The sequence below is a fragment of the Capricornis sumatraensis genome, chromosome 4 (genome assembly GCF_032405125.1).
Source record: "Capricornis sumatraensis isolate serow.1 chromosome 4, serow.2, whole genome shotgun sequence".
Taxonomy (NCBI): Eukaryota; Metazoa; Chordata; class Mammalia; order Artiodactyla; family Bovidae; genus Capricornis; species Capricornis sumatraensis.
In genome coordinates this window covers 78,079,795-78,089,941 of record NC_091072.1, presented here as the reverse complement: position 1 = coordinate 78,089,941, position 10,147 = coordinate 78,079,795, and the positions used below count along the sequence as shown (strand labels likewise).

The following is a 10,147-nucleotide window of genomic DNA, read 5'->3' as shown; positions in this document are numbered from 1 at the left end:
TGTGTATGTGTATATAAGAGACATACAAACTGAATCACTTTGTTGCACAATAGAAACTAGCAGAGCATTGTAAATCAACTATACTTCAAGAAAATAAATTAAAAATGAATTGAGATGGCTGCATGGGGAGCAGGGCTGGAGAGTCTCTGGTAGTCACAGAAGCTTTTCCTCAACCCATTTAGCAATGAGAAGGAGTCAGAAGAAGTTGAGAGGAAAGCAGAATTTTTCCATACTCCAAGAAAAGCACAGAAACCAGCTAAATACAAACTGGCGAACCAGAAGTTGTTATATCAGTTCCAAGGGGATGTCATCAAAAGTCTCAGAGGATCTCTCTCTCATGGAGAATGTGACCTCTTAGAAGATGCTGGCATAAAGTGTTGATGCCATAACCAGGTGAGACAATGGCCATGGTAATGAATGTCAATGTGGACAGGTGTCTAAGTAGATGCCTCCCCTGATGCTGTGATGGTACCTGAGCCCCAACATAGATGCCACCTCAGGAAAAGGAGGGCAGAGGGCAATCCCCAGTGACTGACACTGGGATGACTACATGTATCTAGAACTGACTAATCATGTTTTTTATTATGTTTCAGCATCTAAATATGGCAGAAATTCAAAAGAATTGAATCATAAATTGAATTAATGAGTTCTCTTCTATAAAAATATTTATCAAGGGAAAAAAAAGGTACTATCTCTCTGGGCAAGATGGCGGGGTGAGGGGGGTCAGGGGGACAAGGCTGGTATGAATTTGGGGCAGGTGCACGATAATTAATACAGGTATGGTTCATCATGTAGTTCATAAGAAATCGATGGTTGTAAAAGCTATTTCGGTAACTCACACCGTCCAGTTCAAAAGGAACTGGAAAGAAATATTGCAATAAAACGTGACTATGCTGAGATTTATGAACTCGATGACCTACATTGTCCTCCACGGTATTTCCTTCGTTAGGGCTTCCCGGGTGGCACAGTGGTAAAGAATCTGGCTACCAATGCAGGAGAGCAGCAGATGAGAGTTTGATCCCTGGGTCGGGAAGATTCCCTGGAGTAGGAAATGGCAACCCACTGGAGTATTCTTGCCTGGGAAATCCCATGGACAGAGGGGCCTGGTGGGCTACAGTCTGTGAGGTCACAAAGTGTCTGACATGACTGAGGATGCACACGTGCATGTTGCCTTTGTTGACTGCCCTGGCATATTACGATATTGTGATGGCTCCATGCTGAACAATGCCGCAGTGATGGATGCCGCTTCTCTGTTGATAGCTGGTAATGAGTCTTGCCTTTTCACACTGTTCATGGTCGTCTCAAAGCAGGAATACTGAAGTGGTTTGACGTTCCCTTCTCCAGTGAACCACATTTTTATAGAACTCTCCACCATGACTCGTCTGTCTTGGGTGGCCCTACATGGTGTGGCTCCTAGTTTCATTGAGTTAGACAAGGCTCTGGTCCATGCGATCAGTTTACTCCAACACTTTGGCCACCTGATGCAAAGAATTGACTCATTGGAAGAGACCATGATGCTGGGAAAGGTTTAAGGCAGAAGAAGGTGACGACAGAGGATGAGATGGTTGGATGGCATCACCAACTCAATGGACATGAGTTTGAGCAAGCTCCAGGAGTTGGTAATGGACAGGACATGCTGCAGTCCATGAGGTCACAAAGAGTCAGACACAGCTGAGTGACTGAACTGAACTGAATGAGTCTTGTTCTCAGCCTCAGACCTCTGAACACTTGACTGCTATGGAAATTATGAAACTAAAGCATATTTTGATTCTACAAAGTAAAATTGATTTTTTTTAAAAAGCCAGACTAAAGAATGATATGAACACGTCCTTGCATTTGTACAAGGTGCAATAGCATAGACAGAGCTCCTATTATTCCAATTTCTTCTCAGCTAAAATACAATATTGAAGTTGTCTGTGAATACATAGTAAAGAAATTTCCAGTGCCCCCAAGAGACTTTACTTCAGAACCCCAACTTACTGTTATTAGATCCTTTGATGTCAGCAATTCTGGATGTGAAGTTGATGACCTTAAGGAGAATGTAGCTGGTGGTAGAGTTATAAAAGGAGTATTAAATGTGGGTCGGGAGACAGAAGTCAAACCCAGTGTTGTTTCCAAAGACACTGAAGGAAAATTCATGTTTTTATCACTTATCGCAGAGCATAGTGATCCTCAGTATGCTGCTCTGTGCGTGTGCTAAGCCGCTTCAGTTGTGCCTCACTCATTGCAACCCTATGACTGTAGCCCACCAGGCTCCTCTCTCCATGGGATTTTCCAAGAAAGAATACTGGAGTGCGTTGCCATGCCCTCTGCCAGGGGATCTTCTCAACCCAGGAATTGAACCCGTATCTCTTATATTTCCTGTATCCGCAGGCAGGTTCTTTACCACTAGTGCTACCTGGGAAACCCTAATATGCTGCTCTAGGAGGTCTTATTGGAGTCTGAACAAAAATTGACCCTACCTTGTGCCAGGCTGACAGAATGGTGTGGCAGTTACTTGGTGTGATTGAAACTTTACCTGAGATCTTCACAGAATTGGGAATTTCCTATTTCCTATTTAGATGGCTCCGAGGTGAACACACGGAAGGAGACAAGAAAGCAGCAAAAGTGCCAAAGCTATCAAAGAATGAAGTGCTTATGGTGAACACAGGATCCCTGTTGACAGGAGGAAGAGTTCGTGCACTCAAGGCTGATTTGGGCAAAATTGTTTTAACTAATTCTGTGTGCATGGAAGTAGAAGGAAAAAAAATCACCTTTAGTCAAAGAGTTGAGAAACACTGGCATTTAATTGCTTGGGGTTAAATAAGAAGAGGGGTGACAATCAAGCTGACAATAGATGATGACTGAAGAATTAAATAACAGATATGGATGAAGTCAGAATTTCTCTTAACAACCTGGGGGTATATTTTCAAAGCAATAGTAGGCAATTAACTTCACAGTTCATTACCTTAGTAGTAGCTGTAAGGTTATTCTCATTTTTGAGTGATGAAAATTTAACCTCTAGTACTGAGACAGGGTCTACAATAAATGTAAAAGTTGGCATAATGTTGGATTGAATCTACATTTTACCAGAAATTAATCATTTCTATGTCCAGTTTATACAGTGAAGGTCTGAAAGTAAACTGCTTGCTACAACCAGACTTTGCTGTAGCACACATTCCATAGAACCTGTTCAAAATAAAATCTTTCTTCTTAGAAAAAAAAAAAAGATGCTATCTGAGAAAATATCTGGGCTTCTAAATTTTGCTCACTTCAATAAAAAACGATTGAATTAAGATCTGAATTAAGAATGGTTTCAATTTATCATTTGCTCTGAGCTTCCTGTATAAATTAGTGCCTGCAGAGAGTTTTTTTCAGGTAGATAAAGTTTACAGAACAGGATTATTTGTAAGTATTAACCATTTCAAACCTATTAACCATAAAATGCAAATCTGAGAAATATTTTGGGCATAACATTTCATAAACACCCTATTCAAAAAGATAAATGTGTCAAATGATAACAAGGCATGATAACTAAAGATATTAATGCTAAGAAAGGAATTAAAGCTCATGAATAAATCAAAAATGAATAATTTTTACATGTCTTTGCAAGGAACAGATTTAATTTCAAATTTTACTTGTGAGTAACATAAATATAGACATGAGCAAAATTGTAAATGTGGTGTTACATTTAGAGTTACATAAACTGAAACCAGCAGCCAGCTGGAAAAACAGGCACTCCCAGGACCCCAGAAGCCTCCCTGAAGTTCCCATCTACCCCTCTCAGAGTACCCATTCTCCTAGCTTCTGTCACCATAGATTAGTTTTGCCTGTTCTATTCTTTTGTGTCTGTCTTCTTATGCTTAATATTGTATTTGTGAGATTCAGCAGTGATTTTGTGTGTAGTTACATTTTGTGTATTCTTGTTGCTTTGTTCCTCTATTATATAAATATACTATGACTTTTTATCCACTCTGCTGTTGATGGATGTTGTGATGTTTTCAGCAGGGGGACTTTTATGAGGAGTGCTGTAAGTGAATATATTCTTGTGTGTCTGATAAATATATGTATACGTCTATGTTGGGTCTATTCCTATGAGTGGACTTACTGGATCATGTAGTATACATATGGGCTTCCCAGGTGGCACTGTGATAAAGAACCTGCCTGCCAATGCAGGACACCCAAGAGATGTGGGTTCCACCCCTGGATTGAAAAGATCCCCTGGAGGAGGGCATGGCAACCCACTCCAATACACTTGCCTGGAGAATCCCATGGACAGAGGAGCCTGACAGGCTGCAGTCCATCGGGTCACACAGAGTTGGAAAGGACTGAAGCAACTTAGCATGCATGCACAGTATACATATATTCAGCTGTAGAAGATGCTGCCAAACACTTTGCAAAGCACTGGTACCTTTATGTCCAGGTGCTGCATCAGTAGAGCCCCAGATGCTGAGTTTATCCTTATTAACATTTGCCTTTCTTCTCCTACTTCTTCCTGTTCTCTGTCAGAATAAGACAGTCTTCTCTGTCTTTTCCCCCTCCTTCTCCTGCTTCTGTCCCCTCTTCCTTCTTTCTCTTCCTTTCCCCTTCCCCCTCTCTTCTCTTTCTCCTTCTCTTTCTCTTCTCCCTCTCCTATCACTCACCCTAGCACTCCTCCTCATTTTCTTCCTTCTTTTTTACCCTTTCTGTCTGGTGGATGACTACTGGTAACATATCGTGGATTTAATTTGCATTTCTTGGTATCTGAACTTAAGCGTGTTTCACATTTGAAGATTTCCTTTTATGAAACACCATTTAGCAAAATTATGTTGCCTACCTTTTTCTTATAGATATGTAGTTCTTTGAAGATTTTGGTTATGAGCCCTTTGTCATATACATGTATTTCAAATATATTCTCCCATTTGAAAATTACTATTAAATATGTGATATATATTTTAATTTTAAATACGCTATGAAAAAACAAATTTTCTTTTTCAGTCTTCATCTGCTAAAAGTTTATCATGAAAGAGCATTACATTTTATTAAGTGCCTTGCATCTTTCAAGTTAAACATATGCTTTTTCTCCTTTATTCTGTTAAAGTGGGTGAGATATTATATACTGATTGCATTTGAAATGGTAAACCAATTACAAGCTCTGGAAACAAACTCAACTTGTCCTTTTCTTTACACTTCAGAATTTCATTTGCTAATATTTTGCTTAAAGTTTTTACATCTACCGAGAAAGACTGATCCATAATTTTCTTTTCTTTTGGTGTCTTTGCCCAGGATTAATGTCCTCATACAACATGCCAGTAAATATTCTCTTCTTTTCTCTTCTCTGGAAAAAAATTGTAAGATTAATTATTTTTGTTTCCTAAAATGTTTGGAAGAATTCATGCGTGAATCCAGCTGGATCCAGAATTCTCTTGTGGGATATTTTTAAATTGCAGATTTAATATCTTCAATAAATATAATTTTTTTGCTTTCGGTGTCATTTCGGGGAAATTGTATATTGACATAAATTATATATAATGTCTTTTTATGATTTTAATTATCAGTAATATCCATAATGTGGTCCTTTTCCATTCCTGATATTGTAATTTGTGTTTTTTTCTCCTTTTTCTTGACCAGTCTTCTTAGGACATCATTCTTTTCATTAGTTTTCAAAGAACCTCCTTTGGATTTATTGACTATTTCTATAGTATACCAGTTGTAGAGCATTGTTACTTTACTAATTTTTTTCTCTTTATTATTTCTTTTTTCTATTTCCTATAATCTGCTATATTTTTAACTTCTCTTTATGGATACTATTAATTTAAACCTTTTGCCATTTGAATATGTGCATTTAACACAATAAATTTCCTTAAAGAGCAGCGGTAGCAGCAGCCCACGTGTCTTGATATGCAATATCTTTACTAACCTTTAGTTTAAAATATTTTCCAGTTTCTACTGTGATACATTCTTGATCCATATTTAATTTCTAAGCATTTGGAGATTTTTAACTTATTTTTTGTGATTAATTTTGAGCTTAATTCCACTGTGTTATGAACATAACATATGAATCATACTTTGTATATTTTTTATATTTGAAAAGTTTTTGAGGCCTTGATGGCTCAGTTGGTAAAGAATCTACCTACAATGAGGGAGACCTGGGTTCAACCCTCGGGTCATATATACATATATATATACGTATGTACGTATAAGGAAAAGTTTGTTAATCTCTGTTTGTTCAAATCTCTATGTCCTTTCTGATTTTTAATCAATTACTTAGAGATTCCAGCTAATATTTTCTGTTATGTTTATAGATTTATCTATTTATCCTTTGATTAAAAGAATTATTTTAGGTTTTATTTCTACCACCACATGAACAGACTCAGAGTATCCTACTGGAGAGTGAGTATTTCGCTGTCATCCCAGTCATTCCAGCTAAGGACTGAGACATGTAAGTGAACCCAGGCATAAACAGATGATCCTGGTCCATACTAGAATGACCACCCAGTTGTTCTCAGTCTAAATTGGTAACTGCAGACTCATGAGCTAGGTAAATATTTCGTTGCTTTAAGCCACTAAGTTTTTGGTTGCTATGTTATGAAGCAATGAAAGTGAAAGTCTCTCAGTCGTGACTCTTTGTGACCCCATGGACTATACAGTCCACGGAATTCTCCAGGCCAGAATACTGGAGTGGGTAACCTTTCCCTTCTCCAGGGTATGAAGCAATAGGTAAAATTAATTAGCAAAGTTTTGTAATGTAGGGGCCATGTCGGTATTTCCTTCCCGGGTTTGACTTTCTAATTGGTCTCCTGGGGCATGTTGGAATGTAGTTAAACATCTGAAAGCAATGAGAGGTGGTATAGATGGAACATGAGGAAACTTTGAGCAAGAGCTATTTCAGACAGAGCATGAGAAGACGATTGTATTGTCACGGAATGATCAGTAGAGTTGGGGGGATTCCGAATCATCTCCTTCACCATTCTAATTTCCATGGTTCCACTCTTTCTCAGTCTATGCTCTGCTTTCACATGAAGTTGTAAGACAGTTTTCCAAACAACACAAGGACACTCCACACTTGAGTTTTGGTATATTTTTCTTGAGACAAAGAAATTCTGTTATGATAATCTGAGAAACTTCCTGGTTCTCTGATCATGCCTTGATGTAAAAACTTATAACAATGAGCACTGAATTTCCTTTCTTTAAGCTTCAAATATATTAGAAGCATCCAACCCTCAGTACCTCTCTTGTATTTCCTGTGCCTTTCACACTGTGCTACGGAAGTAGCCCCTATCTGCCAAAAGTGCTAACACTTACTGCATACAGCTTTAACAATGGTTTAAGTAGCTTTTTGACATTGCATGTTGTGAATGAAAAGTATTTCATTCCTTAATGGCAGTTGAATCTTCACTACCTTCCAACCACCAAATCAGAGAACCAGTCCCTATCAATTGAGGTACCTCCAGTGAAAATTCAGTACAGTCAACTGAATCCATTCAAGCCAGTTTAAGCAGGAAGACTGTCAGTGTAGGAAATTAGATGCTTTTTAAAACTTTGAAGGCTTAGACTGAGCTTCTAGGAATGACTCCTTAAATGGTCTTGAAGAACTGATCTCTAAGTGAGCTTCTACTTTGACTACAAGCAGGAAGCTCAGAAAAGAAAAAGCTGCCATCACAACTACTGGTTCTAGAATGACTCCCACCCCTGCCCTCTTCCATGACATGGGCAGGTTAATGGATCCACTTACTCTCAGTACTCATAAAACCAGAGATGGTCTTAAAAGACCAGCATCTTCTCTATCTGACAAAGAAATACTCCCATGACACTGTTTTGCAGAACTAGCAGAGAAGAACTTTTCCCTTTCTAGATACCCTAGAATTTGAATCTTCCAAATCTCATGCAAATATATTTGTTGGCCTAAGCTCTGTGACTAGTTGAACTCCAAGGAATCAGGGACATTCAGCCCCTATCTTCTGACTGCACAAAGTGTATCTGTAGCCCTATTGCATCAGCAACATTTGTGAGGGAACAGAGATATGCAAGCCCATTGTAGAACCTGACACAAGGGCCAGGGATATGGATGATGCTCAATTCATGTTAACTGGTACTGTTATTGGCCTGGCATTGCTCATCACGGGAATAAACAAACTACACAGCAAGGAAGCCTGAAGCTTCTTCAGGGCAGAGTAACAGCAAACCTTTATGTTGTTTCTCTTTTTAAAAATTTTTAAATTTAATTCTTACTCTTTTATTTATTTTATTTATATTTTTTGGCTGTGCTGCATGGCTTGTGAGATTTTAGTTTCCCAACCAGGGATTGAACGCATAGCCTTTGTATTGAAAATGCAGAGTCATAACCACTGTACCCCAGGGAATTCTTTTTGTTATGAATATCATGCTCTGATAAAAGGCATTCCCAAAATAGTAATGCTGAAAGGGGACAGTTTCATACTGTTTCTCTCTCATCATGAACTTCCTTCATAAATTAACTTCCCTATTGAAAAAAAATTTCACTTTCTGTCTCTCCTTTCCTTGTTTTCCCATTTCTGTTTCTTGGTTTTCAGCTCTCCCTCCAACTCTTTCTTGCCCTTTTCCTCCCTCTTTCTCTCTCTTTCATGACTTAAAAATAAAGTTTTTATGTTATTAGAAACATTTTATTGTTTTTCTTCAGTAAAGCCTTTTGGATTTCACTAAAATGAATTAATATTTGTAAAGCATTTAAAATAGTTCGAGACACATAGTAAGCATTGTCTGAATGTTCACTTTTATTTATTTACTGGCTTAAAAGAAGACCTACTTCAGGCATACTCTGGGGTCCATCTTTCACTGTAAGGTTTTTTCTTTTAAATCTTCAGGATTTAAACCATTTTGGATAGGATCCTACCTTTTTACAGCTATAAATAATAACTGTAGATATAATCAAAGCCTAACATTATATTAAGGAGTATGTCAAGGCTATATATTGTCACCCTGCTTATTTAACTTCTTTGCAGAGTACATCATAAGAAACCCTGGGCTGGAAGAAACACAAGCTGGAATCAAGATTGCCGGGAGAAATAGCAATAACCTCAGATATGCAGATGACCCCACCCTTATGGCAGAAGGTGAAGAGGAACTAAAAAGCCGCTTGATGAAAGTGAAAGAAGAGAGTGAAAAAGTTGGCTTAAAGCTCAGCATTCAGAAAACGAAGATCATGGCATCTGGTCCCATCACTTCATGGGAAGTAGATGAGGAACCAGTGGAAACAGTTTCAGACTTTATTTTTTTGGGCTCCAAAATCACTGCAGATGGTGACTGCAGCCATGAAATTAAAAGATGCTTACTCCTTGGAAGAAAAGTTATGACCAACCTAGATAGCATATTCAAAAGCAGGGACATTACTTTGCCGACTAAGGTCCATCTAGTCAAGGCTACGGTTTTTCCTGTGGTCATGTATGGATGTGAGAGTTGGACTGTGAAGAAGGCTGAGCGCTGAAGAATTGATGCTTTTGAACTGTGGTGTTGGAGAAGACTCTTGAGAGTCCCTTGGACTGCAAGGAGATCCAACCAGTCCATTCTGAAGGAGATCAGCCCTGGGATTTCTTTGGCAGGAATGATGCTAAAGCTGAAACTCCAGTACTTTGGCCACCTCATGCGAAGAGTTGACTCATTGGAAAAGACTCTGATGCTGGGAGGGATTGGGGGCAGGAGGAGAAGGGGACAACAGAGGATGAGATGGCTGGATGGCATCATGGACTCGATGGATGTGAGTCTGAGTGAACTCTCGGAGTTGGTGATGGACAGGGAGGCCTGGCATGCTGCAATTCATGGAGTCGCAAAGAGTCGGACACGACTGAGCGACTGAACTGAAATGAACTGAACTGAACTGAACATTGTATTAGTTTGTGTACAACATAATGATTAGATATATGTATGCATTACAAAATTATCACCTTAATTAATTTATCCATCACCTCACATAGTTACAATTTCTTCTCTTGTGATGAGAGCATTTAAGATTCATTCTCTTTGCAACTTCCAGATACATAATGCAATATTTTTAACTGTAGTCACCATGCTATACATCATATATCCAGGACTTATCCTATAACTGGAAGTTTGTATCCTTTGACCACCTTTTCTCATTTTGCCCCATCTCCCACCCACAGCATCAGCAATTGCCAGTCTCCTCTCCATATCTTTGAGTTCTTTTTCAGATCCC

The 10,147-nt window shown here is 38.7% G+C and overlaps 1 pseudogene; it reads left to right on the top strand.

The window, feature by feature from the left end:
• The first annotated feature begins 1,142 nt into the window (after positions 1-1,142).
• On the top strand, positions 1,143-2,847 carry LOC138078633 (eukaryotic translation initiation factor 2 subunit 3B-like; annotated as a pseudogene).
• The last annotated feature ends 7,300 nt before the right edge of the window (positions 2,848-10,147 follow it).